The sequence below is a fragment of the Triticum dicoccoides genome, chromosome 2A (assembly GCF_002162155.2).
Source record: "Triticum dicoccoides isolate Atlit2015 ecotype Zavitan chromosome 2A, WEW_v2.0, whole genome shotgun sequence".
Classification (NCBI taxonomy): domain Eukaryota; kingdom Viridiplantae; phylum Streptophyta; class Magnoliopsida; order Poales; family Poaceae; genus Triticum; species Triticum dicoccoides.
Genome location: NC_041382.1, coordinates 66,139,744 through 66,154,174, shown reverse-complemented (window position 1 = coordinate 66,154,174; position 14,431 = coordinate 66,139,744).

Here is a 14,431-nt window from a genome sequence, read left to right as displayed (position 1 = left end):
GGGACTCCGAACTCCTTAGGTACATCAAAACACATAAACTCATAATATAACGTCATCGAACTTTAAGCGTGCGGACCCTACGGGTTCGAGAACTATGTAGACACGACCGAGACATGTCTCCGGTCAATAACCAATAGCGGAACCTGGATGCTCATATTGGCTCCCACATATTCTACGAAGATCTTTATTGGTCAGACCGCATAACAACATACGTTGTTCCCTTTGTCATCGGTATGTTACTTGCCCGAGATTCGATCATCGGTATCTCAATACCTATTTCAATCTCGTTACCGGCAAGTCTCTTTACTCGTTCCGTAATACATGATCCTGCAACTAACTCATTAGTTGCAATGCTTGCAAGGCTTAAGTGATGTGCATTACCGAGAGGGCCCAGAGATACCTCTTCGACAATCGGAGTGACAAATCCTAATCTCGAAATACGCCAACCCAACAAGTACCTTCGGAGACACCTGTAGAGCACCTTTATAATCACCCTGTTACGTTGTGACTTTTGGTAGTACACAAAGTGTTCCTCTGGTAAACGGGAGTTGCATAATCTCATAGTCATAGGAACATGTATAAGTCATGAAGAAAGCAATAGCAACAAACTAAACGATCAAGTGCTATGCTAACGGAATGGGTCAAGTCAATCACATCATTCTCCTAATGATGTGACCCCGTTAATCAAATGACAACTCATGTCTATGGTTAGGAAACATAACCATCTTTGATCAACGAGCTAGTCAAGTAGAGGCATACTAGTGACACTCTGTTTGTCTATGTATTCACACATGTATTATGTTTCCGGTTAATACAATTCTAGCATGAATAATAAACATTTATCATGATATAAGGAAATAAATAATAACTTTATTATTGCCTCTAGGGCATATTTCCTTCAATGTCATGTCCATGTGTCAATTTTTGCCCTAGGTTGTGAAGCAACCTATATTTCTGTTATTCCAAAAAAATTCAAAAATTCTCATAAATTGTTTGGATCATATCTTCATCAAAAACCTTCCTTGACTAGTTCAAAAATAATTCAACAATATTCATTTTCCTATTCTGTTTAGAGCAGCACTTTGTGAAGGAAGTACCACTTTGGCATGTCTAAATAGTATCCATTTTCTACAGTGCTTTCCTATGCTCAAATAACCATCCTCCACCAAATGCCAGCTCAATCCATTCATTAATTTGAGCCCAGCTTCAACATTCGTATTTATGTCCAGTGTGGTACTTTGCAAAGCAAGTACCACCTAGGCTCCTCGTTTTGAGCTGAAAATTTGTGAAGACGGTCTTCTTAGTAACTGATCATCCTCAGCCAAAACTCACGCCCATTAGCCATGTACATTTCCCGTACCGCTAATCAAACACTTGGCTGCTAATTCATGTTTGAGCATCGATCGGTCTCCTCGTGAGAATTTTATGTTGTAATTTTCTTCCTAGCACCTACCTGGGGAGTGCCCAACTCGCTAGACATGCCTAGGCCGCCCAGAACACATGGCAACGCCACGATCACGTGGTGACCACGCGGCGGGCATGCGAGTTTACGCGCTCTAGAGTTGGGGCCCTCGGCCACCGCCCAAACCTCGACGTATCGCCATGAAACCATGTATTTATGATTAAATAGGTACTTATGTAACTAGAAATGATTTTTGGAAAAAATAAATAGCAAGGCAGCTGCAGTTCAAATTTAACCCGCTTCCAGCTGAATCGACGGAAATTTGTCTTCTTCACAAGAGGTGGATCAAAACTTTTTACTCCCAACCATTTTGTCAATTGTGCATTAAATATGTCCTAGTATTTTAGAAAATTTATTTGGTCCAATTTTGCAACAATTATTTGGGAGGTCCTTCACAAAAAAACCTTCTTTTGGGCTCTCGAAAAATGGAAAATGGTTCTTTCGTCTAAAGAAAATGAAAACTTCCTTAGGCAATATTGTTTTCCATTCCAATATGCACCCTTGTGCACAATATGATATCATTTGAACAAACTATGCCATGAATGTGGCCATAAGATTGATCATTTGGCTTGAAAGCCATTGATCTCCACACGTGATAGCTCGTTTCTGGGAACACTTTTTTTAAATAATTGCCGTATTACAAGTTTGTTATTTTTCCTGGGAACTTGGCCACATATAATGACACAATACGAAGATTTCCCAATTATTTTATTTTTTTGAAATTTTTATGCCCGTTTCAAAATGTGGTCAAAACGGCGGGAATGACTGTTCCTAGCTAGTGGTTGAATCTTGGAATTTTTTGGTGTTTCTCTGATTAAATAGGTACTTATGTACCTAGAAATGATTTTTGGAAAAAATAAATAGCAAACTATGAGGCATATGTAGTTCAAATTTGACCCGCTTCCACTTGAATCGGTGGAAAATTGTCTTTTTCACGAGAGGTGGATCAAAACTTTTCACACCCAACCATTTTGTCAATTGTGCATTAAATATGTCCTAATATATAAGAAAATTGATTTTGTCCAATTTTGTAACAATTATTTGGGAGGTCCTTCACAAAAAAACCACCTTTTGGGCACTCGAAAAATGGAAAATGGTTTTTTCGTCCAAAGAAAATGAAAACTTCCTTAGGCAACATTGTTTGCCATTCCAATATGCACCCTTGTGCACAATATGAGATCATTTGAACAAACTATGCCATGAATGTGGCCATAAGATTGATCATTTGGCTTGAAAGCTATTGATCTCCACACGTGATAGCTCGTTTCTGAGAACACTTTTTTAAAATAATTGTCGTATTACAAGTTAGTTATCTTTCCTTGGAACTTGGCCACATATAATGACACAATGCGAAGGTTTCCCAATTATTTGATTTTTTTGAATTTTTTATGCCCATTTCAAAATGCGGTCAAAACGGCGGGAATGACCGTTCCTAGCTAGTGGTTGAATATTGGAATTTTTTTGGTGTTTCTCTGATTAAATAGATACTTATGTACCTAGAAATTATTTTTTGAAAAAATAAAGAGCAAACTACAAGGCAGCTACAGTTCAAATTTGACCCGCTTCCAACTGAATTGGTGGAAATTTGTCTTTTTCACGAGAGCTGGATCAAAACTTTTTACACCCAACCATTTGGTCAATTGTGCATTAAATATGTCCTAGTATTTTCGAAAATTGATTTGGTCCAATTTTGCAACAATTATTTGGGAGGTCCTTCACAAAAATACCTCCTTTTGGGCACTTGAAAAATGGAAAATAGTTTTTTCGTCGAAAGAAAATGAAAACTTCCTTAGGCAACATTGTTTGCCATTCCAATATGCACCCTTGTGCACAATATGAGATCATTTGAACAAACTATGCCATGAATGTGGCCATAAGATTGATTATTTGGCTTGAAAGCCATTGATCTCCACACGTGATAGCTTGTTTCTGAGAACACTTTTTAAAATAATTGTCGTATTACAAGTTTGTTATTTTTCCTTGGAACTTGGCCACATATAATGACACAATGCGAAGGTTTCCCAATTTTTTGATTTTTTTATTTTTTATGCCCGTTTCAAAATGCGGTCAAAACGGCGGGAATGACCGTTCCTAGCTAGTGGTTGAATCTTGGAATTTTTTTGGTGTTTCTCTGATTAAATAGATACGTATGTACCTAGAAATGATTTTTGGAAAAAAAAAGAGCAAACTACAAGGCAACTACAGTTCAAATTTGATCCGCTTCCAGCTGAATCGGCGGAAATTTGTCTTTTTCAGGAGAGGTGTATCAAAACTTTTTACACCCAACCATTTGGTCAATTGTGCATTAAATATGTCCTAGTATTTTAGAAAAATGATTTCATCCAATTTTGCAACAATTATTTGGTAGGTTCTTCACAAAAATACCTCCTTTTGGTTACTCGAAAAATGGAAAACGTGTATTTTGTGGAATGAAAATGAAAACTCCCCAGATCAACATTGTTTGTCATCACAAGATACACACATGTGCACATTATTCATTCATTTTAACAAACTATTAGTGGTTAATATGTTGAATATTTGCCTTAAGTAAGAGGGTAAAAAACTATAAAAGAAACAAAAGGGAAAAACAAAATTACATAAGCTTAATTCTGATTGGTGGAATCTGTTGTGTCATGGATCGATGACATGGCAAACATCTGTCCGTCTGTCCATCCATCCATCTGTCCATCCAGCCCACCGCAGCAAACCCCACTCTCTCTCTCTCTCTCTCTCTCTCTCTCTCTCTCTCTCTCTCGCGCGCGCGCGCACGAACCCCACCCAACCCCTCGTGCCCTCCTCTCTCCCTCTCTCTCTCGGGAACCCTAGTGCTCCACTCCTCCCTTGCCGCCGCCACCTCCGGCGCCCGATCATAGCGACCTCAGGCGGGAATCGAAGACCCCAGTCTGGCGAGATCCGGCGTGCGCGGCGAGATCCATCTCTCTCACACACATGAGAAGGAAAATCCCCCGCCCCATTCCCATGACTCATCTGCCTCTCCCTCGATCCCCTTCTTTCCCGAGGACGCACGCGCCGCCGCCTCCCCGATCCCCTTCTCCCCTCGCCCTCCCACATCGCGTCGCCATCCACCTTGTCGCCTCCCAGATGTATATTTTTATCTGGACGGGATTTCCTCCTCCTCCTCCCCTCGTCAGATCCATCCATCCATCCGTTTTTCCATCCGATCCACCTGACGCCATCGCATCCCCTTCTCGCTCGCAGGGTTGCAGGCGATTCGATCCGGTCCGGGTCCATGGCGTCCACGGCCGTGGCGGCGCTCGCGGTGACGGACGAGCTGGCCCTGCCGCTCCGTGCGGTGGGGGACCTGGCGGCGGCCGTCGGCGTCTCGCGGGAGGAGGTCGTCGTCATCACGCAGTGCACCTCGCTCGGTAACACCCCCTCCCCCTGTCTCCCAACCCCAAGCGGTGATTTTTCTCGAGATGGATGTGTGGCGGCGACCCGGTTTTCCTTGGTCGGGTCCATTTGCTAATCGGCGTCCCTGTCAATGGTTTCGTGTACCTGTGAGAACTGATAGAAAATGACATCACAGAGGCACAAGAAGATGAGACTGAATTATGCATATGTTATATCCACATGCAGTACTATTTATACCTTGCATCCTTTCTGCCTAGCTTAGCAAACCGTGTGTGCGCTTCATCTCTCCACTATTATATTGTCACATAGTTAGCCTTGAATTCATCTAGTTTGGATCAAAACAGAGGTTCTTTTGTGGTTTCTCCTCTTGTTGTAACAACCAAACTCATGTACCTAGCTTCTTCTTTGCTGACAAATACATGCATTTCTTTGGTGCATGCATTTCTTGCACAAATGGCCTCCATTGCACAAATGACACCTGATACCTGATTTTACTAATTCTTTTATGCATCTGCCACTACTATCCTTATTACTGCAACTTGGTTTGACCTTGTCCATCAGTCAATGATGTCTTTCTCACCTAGACACTGACCGTGTAATTTGTTTTTGTCTTTTTTGCTTCGCACAGAGGGCCCAAATCGTGCAGTGAAAACTGAGTCAGATTACTAATGGACCGATGGATGCCTTGTATGTCTCGTTAATTAGTGCATACAAGGCCAATGTGGGATTCTCTGAGCCCATTTCCTCGGCATCGTCGGAAGAATGTGAATAGGGTAGCACCAGATTACTACTATTTGCACTTGGAGTATATTGTTTTGGTTGTTAGTAGCCTGCTTGTCCCTGTTCGCTCATAGCAATCCAGCGCTCTTGTTTGTACACTTGTATCTGGCCGAAATCGGCACTGGCCTATTCTATCTGGGGTGTCCTGTGTAGATTGCTAGTATGACATGCATCGGCTTCTGATGCTGATGCTGCTACCATGTAATAACTGTTGTTTCGTCGTGGTCAATCGTTTCCGCTCCATTTTTCTAGTTGTAGATTGACCTTAGTCTATTGTCTTAGTGACACCGAGTAGTCCAAGTGATTTCTCTACATTCCTGGTCTCAGGAAAATACCGGTTAACTGCAAATCATTGATGGAGGTTAACTGCATTATTGTTAATTTGATAGGTGCTGGAGCAGTTGAGCGGACAGTCACCGGTGTTCTCCAAGGGTGAGTGTCTTAAATCCGACTTGGTCCTGGTGGACATGTCAATTGTGGTCAATATTGGTGGTCCTAATAGGAACGATATTGTGCTATTGCGGCGAGGTACGCTGTCAGGTCGTTCAGTATCAGGCGTAATGAGAAGATTGCGTGCTACATGACTATCAGGGTTGAGAAGGTGATGCAGCTACTGAAGAGTGGCCTGAAGGTGAAGGAGTATGAGCTACTCAGGAGGAACTTCAACGACACTGGATGCTTTGGCTTCGGTATCCAGAGCACATCGATCTCGGTGTGAAGTAAGTTGAATTGGTGGCAACACTTATGTCAGTGAGGTGCTTGTTTGGAATGGTTAATACTTATTATTTTGTTTCATTAGTAAATAGCTGAAACCAAAATCATAGAGCAGAAATATATTTGGCTGAACTGCTCTTTCATTGTACCACCAAATACTGAAGTTTGGGGTGGGTGAAATCTTAGGCTTTATCCTTCAGGTTTAGCTTGTTATCAAAATTTATTTACTTGTCATGTGTTGTACGCCTGCCTTTCTTTGGCTTCCTGAAATCACATTTTGTTTGGCAGGGGCCAACTTTAATTTGCTCATCGCAAACAAGTCAAAAATTGTACGTATGTGCAGCTTGCTGAAACTTCGACTGAATCTAGTTGGATCTTCAGTTTCTTGTATCTATGAACAAATATGCATCACTTTTTTTTGGTTCGAGCAAACTCAAGAGTCCTTTCTAAAACTGTAGCCAAGTTGTACCTCCTGCTACTGGAAAAATAAAGATGAATGAATTATTTCTCCTGCTCAACTCTTTCCTCTCTGTTTGTCTATGACAGTAGGATTCATGCACCAAGCCCAGAACCTGAATCTTTTGTTTGACTACTAGTAAACCAGGCTGTACTCTTTCCAAGTGCAAGTTGGATAGAACCTGCAATTAAGTGCAGAGATATATATGGATTCTGGTTCAATTCGTATGTATGTATGTATGTATGTATGTATGTATGTATGTATGTATGTATGTATGTATGTATGTGCATGCTTACGTCTTTGACTAAAACTAGTTAATTCATTGTTCTACCTTGAAGGTGACCAGTCCCTAGCTGCGCGCTTTGGTCGGTCCTGCTAATTTCAGTTCCTATGATTTTTAATCTTTGTTTTCTGTTTTCCCTAGCTACCAAGACTCTTGAGTTTATGGTGATGGCAGCTGACACGGAGCCGGTCGAAATCTTCCCCCACCCCCTGTTGCTCCCTGATGATAACAAGGTAGAAATTCTGTCCGTATGCTGCATCATATATAGTACTGCTACTTAGTTTGTATGATGTTGCTTGCGTGATATGGTTAGACTGACGACTGTCAAGCTCATAATTCTGTATGATGTGTTAAAGATTAACAGAATATATGATATGACTTGTGTGCTGACCTCTAATATCTTGCTCATCTGTAATGTGTCTGTTATACGCTTGCCTTTCTTTGACCTGCTATTTTTATTTATCAAATGAAAGGACATTCTGTTTGGCAGTGGGCGGTTTTGCTCAAAAATAAGTAAATAATTGTATGTGCATGCTGAAATGTTAGATGTCTATTGGTTGTTGTATATGGGCAAGATGAATTGAATCCTGCTGTGTACTTGTCAATTCTAGCTTATACTGGTGTCTTGCGATCCTAAAAAATTATTGAATCCTGCTGTGTACTTGTCAATCCTGTTGTGTATTCATATTGTGTCTCTGTTTTCTTGTATGAATGGGTATCTCATTTTAACTAGTTGGAGAACAAAAAGCATGATACTAGCAAGCTCAATTTGTGTTATCATTCATCTTTTGTAACACCAAGTTTGGTCTATTAACATGGCGTTGATTTTGTGCTGCAGATTTGGAAGCTGGGAATCTGGGGAATGCGAAGTTGAAGAGACCTGGAGTATCTAGACTGTAATTGCCATTGTATATGTGTTATATGATGATGTAACACAATGATTCTGCTATTGTATCTTTGTTGCATAACGTATCAAACTGATTCTGGTTGTTATGTGAAGTACTACGTGTGTTCTCTATCTGTTCCCATTTGAATGTTGGTGATTTATTTACTAGCAAATTGAAATTTAAAGAAAATGACCTTGACACTTGGGACCCACTTACTAGAAGAACCTGACAATTGGGACCCATCTCTAAAAAAAAGAAATACTTGAACTGCTCAGCCAAAATGGCCATGGCCCAAAAATAAAAAGGCTGCGATGTTGAGCTTGGCCCATGAAGCTAACAAAAATTGAAAGAAAAAAACAACAAATGGGCTGAATTAATGGGCTCGGCCCATATAAACACCCAATTTGACCGGCTAATTCTAATTTTTGACCTTTTCAATTGGTCGCAATTTTGCCACGTCAGATTGCCACGTCGGATCCGACGTGGCCTGGGCAGACAGCCAGTGACCAGAACAAAAGGTCATGGGTTCAACGACTTTCTGAGAGAAGGTCGTTAATTTCAGTTTACGACCGCCAGCTTTTGACATTCTGATTTTTGTCACAAAAAGGTCGCAAATGAAAAACTATAACCTTTCAGCGGCCAATAGTGAGGGTCACAAGTTGACATATTTCTTGTAGTGCGCCAATTGGAAATACATGTCCACAAATAGGGAGGGGAAGGAGTTGCACATTGACTAAAAGGCAGTTGGCTTGAACATTAGATTAAGTTGCACATATCGCTTGCAGGGGTGAGGGTAGGGTGTGCCAACAGTGGAAAAACTACGCATCCACGAATAGGGAGGAGAGTTGCACAACGACTACTAGGTACTTGGTCGGGACAGTAGACTAATTGCACATCAAAGTTTTCATGGTTGCTAGACTACAACCTTATGGAAGTTGAATCACGCAGATCCAAAAATTGGTTTTTGAAAAAGTTGCACAATGTAATACTAACGTTGCACAATGCAGTACTAAAGTTGCACCATATAGCATGAAAGTTGGCATCGAAAAAATTTCAACGAAACATACCCATGCGGAATTTACTTTCAAAGATTTTGTCACGAGGAATCCAACGATGAAGACAGATCTGAATTCGATACATAGTTTGAAAGATATGGCTTTTTAAAAATTTAAAAACCCGAAACAAATACACATGGATCTGTTTTGTCCTTCACAGGTTATAAGTCTGAGCGCATTTAATATCAGTAATCACATGCACTACCAAACAAATATATGCATACATGCATGCGAGTGACCGAGCGGTCGCTCATCCTCTCCAACGAGCGCGCACACACTTTTTAGATTTCAGGAGATGGTTTTCACCCGGTGCCATGACAGCATCACAAGCGAGCAAACGAGCTTGGAGCAAAAGTCAACAGGGATTAAATAGTTCATGATTTGATTTCCAGGGGTGAAGATTTCAGAGTTTATCCAAGACTTCGTCCACGAATACAAAATACGTACCTCGTTTATTGCAGAAACATGGGGATCCATCAGCACACCACACGCATGCATTCTGCGTCTTCTCAGATCCCATAGTAGTAAGTAACGGCAGTACAAGAAGAGTAACACTAAGGGCATCTTCAGCCGCGCCTCCAAGAGGGCCCCCCAGGCCACTTTTTCAGCGTCGACACTGAAAACACGGCTCAGTCGCGTTCCTAGTATGCCGAAAATCGCTGGTTCGGACCTTTTTCCCGCCCGGCGGTCACAGGCCGAACCCAGCGCGCTGGGGAGCAGTTGGGGGCTCCGGTGCTAGGGAAAAGCACGCCTGGCCCACACCGACAGAGGAAAAGTCAAGGTTTTCTTCCCCCGACTCGCCTCGCACCCCCCGCTCCCTCGGCCACCACTAGCTATATCCCGGCGACGGCCGCCGCCCTACTCCGCTAGATAGCCATTCCCCGCTGGAAAATAGCAGCGCTTCGCCGCGGCAGCCCCTCCCACAGCAGTTGAGCGTTTCCGGCCGCGAAGGCGCGGTTTAACGGCGGGTACACGCCCACCGAGTGCAAGGTGTTCGGCGTTTTGCCTGCCTCGGCGATGGACTCGGATGAGGAGGAAGAGCTCGCCGCGCTGCTGGAGGAGAAAGCCGCGGCCGACGTCCAGGAAGAAGAGCATCTCATGGTGCTCGCCGCCCTCGCCCAGCTGCTGGCGAGCAATGAAAAGCCGCGGCGAGGTGGCTCGACGCCGGGGCGGATGAAAGCAAAGAACCGGCATCGTCTCCAAGGCTACTGCATGCTCTACTCCGACTACTTCGCCGATGCTCCACTTCATGGCGAGAAAACATTTCGGCGCCGTTATCGGATGAGCCGAAAGCTCTTCCTCAGGATTGTGAATTCCATTTGGGAGTTCGACAACTACTTCAAGTGCAAGATGGATTGCACTGGCGCTCTTGGATTCACCTCCATCCAGAAATGCACGACAGCGATGAGGATGCTTGCATATGGAGCTCCCAGTGATTGACTCGATGACTATGGGCGCATGACCGAGTCCACCAGCATAGAGTGTTTCTACAAGTTTTGTCGGGCAGTGGTGGCAGTGTTTGGGCCACAATACTTGAGAACACCCAATGCGGAAGACACTGCTCGGATCCTAGCCCAGAATGCAGCAAGAGGATTTCCTGGATGCTTGGAAGCATCGACTGCATGCATTGGAAATGGAAGAATTACCCATTTGGTTGGCAGGGGATGTACAAAGGCGCCAAAGGCGGTTGCAGTGTGGTGCTTGAGGCGGTAGCCACACAGGACCTCTGAATTTGGCACTCCTTCTTTGGTATGCCAGGAACTCACAATGACATCAACGTGCTGCAGTGCTCTCCTGTTTTTGCCAAGCTCGTTGAGGGCCATTCTCCTCCGGTGAACTTCGAGATCAATGGGCACCAATACAACAAGGGGTACTATCTAGTTGACGGCATCTATCCGAGATGGTCGACATTTGTGAAGACGATCTCAAACCCTGTGGCAGGAGGCAAGAATGCCTGGTTTGTGAAGCTTCAAGAGGCTTGCAGGAAGGATGTCGAGCGGGCATTTGGTGTGCTCCAATCTCGATTTGCTGTTGTTCGGTACCCCGCTCAGACCTGGTCCAAAGATCAAATGTGGGAGATTATGACTTGCTGTGTCATCTTGCACAACATGATCATCGAGAGCGAGTAAGAAGACCCAGTGTTTGACACTGAACCATACTACAGGCAGGGTCTTCTAGCCGAAGTTGATCACCAGCTACCGGCAACTTGGACTGCCTATCTCAGTATGCGTCAGGAGATCCGAGACCCACAGGTGCATCATCAACTGCAGAAAGATCTGATTGAGCACCTATGGAGGTTCAAGGGGGACGATGTGTGATGAAATACGAGTTTTTATTTGTTGAACTATATAATTTGTATTGAACTATTTGTTGTTCTACTATTTTATTGAAGTATTTGATTTTTCTGTGATGAAATATGTGATAAGAAATAATTGTGTTAATAATTGAACGCCGAGACACGGCGAAACCACGCTGAATATGGGCCTATTCTTGCCCATATGAGCCTTTTATTCGCCGAAATTGAGCTGCAAAGTGGGCCAATTTCGACGCCTAGGGGCGACAACTGGGCATAAAACCGCCCCCAGCGCCGATTGTATCGCCGGTCGCCCTCAGGGGACGATTTTTATGTATTCTCAGGGGGTCAACGGTTGGAGATGCCCTGACAAGCAGAAAGAATCCAAACCGAATCCAATTGCCATCGGCCCGCCGCGTGCGTATCCGTTTCCAAAACCAAACCCTATGCCACGACCTGGCTCGTGCGTCGATCCCATGACCCCGTCCCATATAATCTCCTGCCTCGCGTCGATGGACGCAGGTGACAGCGCGCCAACGTCCACTCTCCGACGCCATGTTCGATGCGTTCTTAAGCGCCGCCGAGACCGCGCTCGCCGTCTTCCGCGGACACCGCGGCGGCCCGCTAAGCCCCGGCACACGCTTCAAGAGGCTTACGTTCAGGCTGTTGGCTTTTGAACGCTAGATCAAATCATCAGGACAGAACACTTGCGTGCGTAAAGCTAGCTGAAGAAACAAGCAAGCTAGTAGCTTAACTGATTTTGTAACTTGCTAGCACTACGTGCACCTCGTACGTGCCGGTGGCTTGCACTAGCGCCACCAGGATCGAGACGATATCGACGGAACAACTCGGCGGAACTCTGTGAACACAAACGAATCGATGTATTGCCAAAGGCTCCTGTCGTGCCTTGCTTTGCTTTATTGCTTTTCTTCTTTTCTTGGTTACAAGGAGCACCATAAGGGACTATGAAAATAGATTAGGACTAGGAATCCTAATACTACTAGGACTCATACTTACTCTTTTTTCTAATCCTACGTGTACTGAGGCAACGTGGTTAACTTCTACACAGGCTGGACTATGATGCCTACCGCCGGGCCAAACCGTACTGGATACTCAAGGACGACAACTACGGCGAAGAGCCAGACAACGACAGGGTCGACGGCCTCGCCCTCGGCCACCCCGCCGCGTCCCAACTGGAAGAGCTCCACCTCGAGTGTCGGAGATACAGTTACGAACACCGCCCGCGGCTCGAGTCCCTGCCGTGCGCCGCCATGCTCCGGCTGCTGGAGCTCACCCACTGCAAGCTCGACCCGCCGTCGGCGTGGCCGGCGCGGTCCGCGGTCCTGGCTCTCCCGCGCCTGACCGATCTGCAACTGCGCGACTGCATTGTCTCTGAGGGGTATCTCCAGGTCATGCTTCACGCTGCTCCGACGCTCACGAACCTTGTCCTGGTAAACCTCAAACGCAAGATGGTGGAGAAGGCGGATCCCGACGACAGTTTTGGGCGGCCCTTCCTTCTCCGGTGCCCGACGCTCACCTCCCTGGAGCTCGACACTAGCGGCCTCCACTACAGTGACTCGGAGACCCAGGAGGAGCTCAAGGTTCTGGTCAACAGCGGCATCGAGCTCGACATGCCGAGCCTGCGGTCCTTCTGCTACCGGGGATTCTCCATCAAGCTCTCGCTAACATCGCCCGCACCAGGGCTCGCGCGGGTCGAACTCGATGTCTCCCGCTATGGCCAAGGGCGCGAGCCCCCGTCACGCATGCTCAGAAGCTTCTCCACCACGAGGGCCCTGAAGCTGCACCTTGGCAGCATCGAGGACATCGTCGTCGGCGAGGAGGAAGAAGGCGGCCCCATCTTGCCCACATTCCCTAACCTGGAGCTCCTCGGAGTAGACGGAAGCTACCAGTACAAGAAAAAGGACAAGGTGGCACTGACAATGGCGAGGCTGCTCGGCTCATGCCCGGTGATGTCCGAGCTTTGGCTTAGGCTAAGCCATATTCGCTACAAGGCGTGCAAGAAGGATCCAGTTGGAGCATCCTTCGCCGCAACCATGGATCGATTCAGCAAACTCGCCGCCTCCATGGCTTCCGTCTCTGTGCAAGGAGGCGACATCGTCAGAGATACCTGCCACATCTCAAAGCTCCCCACCTTGAGCAGCTGCGCGCTCAGCTGCTTGCGGAAGGCGACGCTGAAGTTCAACTCGCCAGAGGAGCTCAACTGCTTGGAGGTCCAGCTCGCCAAGTTCCTCGTGGAGAACGCCATGGCTCTCGAGGAGATGCACGTCGACGACGGGAGGCAGTTCTGGACAGACCACCTCTGCAACAACGTGGCAAGATGGAGAGCGGATTCGTTCCGGAGTAAGAACCTGTCGGACACAGGAGTCTTTCGGGTCAAAAGTCACAGTTAGGTAGGCCACCGTGTGCCGAATTGTGCCTATAAGAAACTAAGCAGATTCACTAAGCTCGAGCTCATATGAGCTCAGATAAACAATGGAATTCAGTATCTTGAAAAATAATAATCAAAACATTTTATTTTTTAGCAAATACTATTGATCAATTTTTTGATTGCTTGCAAAATTTCATTATGAACTCACATTCACGGAGGACATGGCAAAACAATGCTCCAAAAAGGTTAATTTCAAAAGCATTTTGGAGTGATTTTTTTCATTTGCCACGGTTTTCACGAATGTCATTCCATTATGAATTGCTCTTAAATACCAAATGATACTCGACTTGAGGTATATGATTCAATGCTAGTAAGGGTAAATAACCAATCTTCCCTTCTATCATCTCCTTCATCCTCTCTGTGCTCCACGCTTTTCCACTCCCATTCCTACGATAATAATCCATTCAAATTATCTTAGAACGGCAGCATTACGAGAAGTCGAAATCCCACGAAAGTAATTCCAGCTCAAACCTTGACCTTACCATTTACCACGACGGGTCCAGAAAACGAAAAAGAAATCAGCAATTACAATTTTTCCTGCAGATGCAGGGCCGGCCGAAGTGGCATTTTCCCAATTTCAACAGTTTAAGACATGGTCGGTCGTCACTCGTAAACGCACAAAAAATATACCATTGGACATCTGTCGGGGATATACCCCGCGGTGTAAACCGGCTGGAAG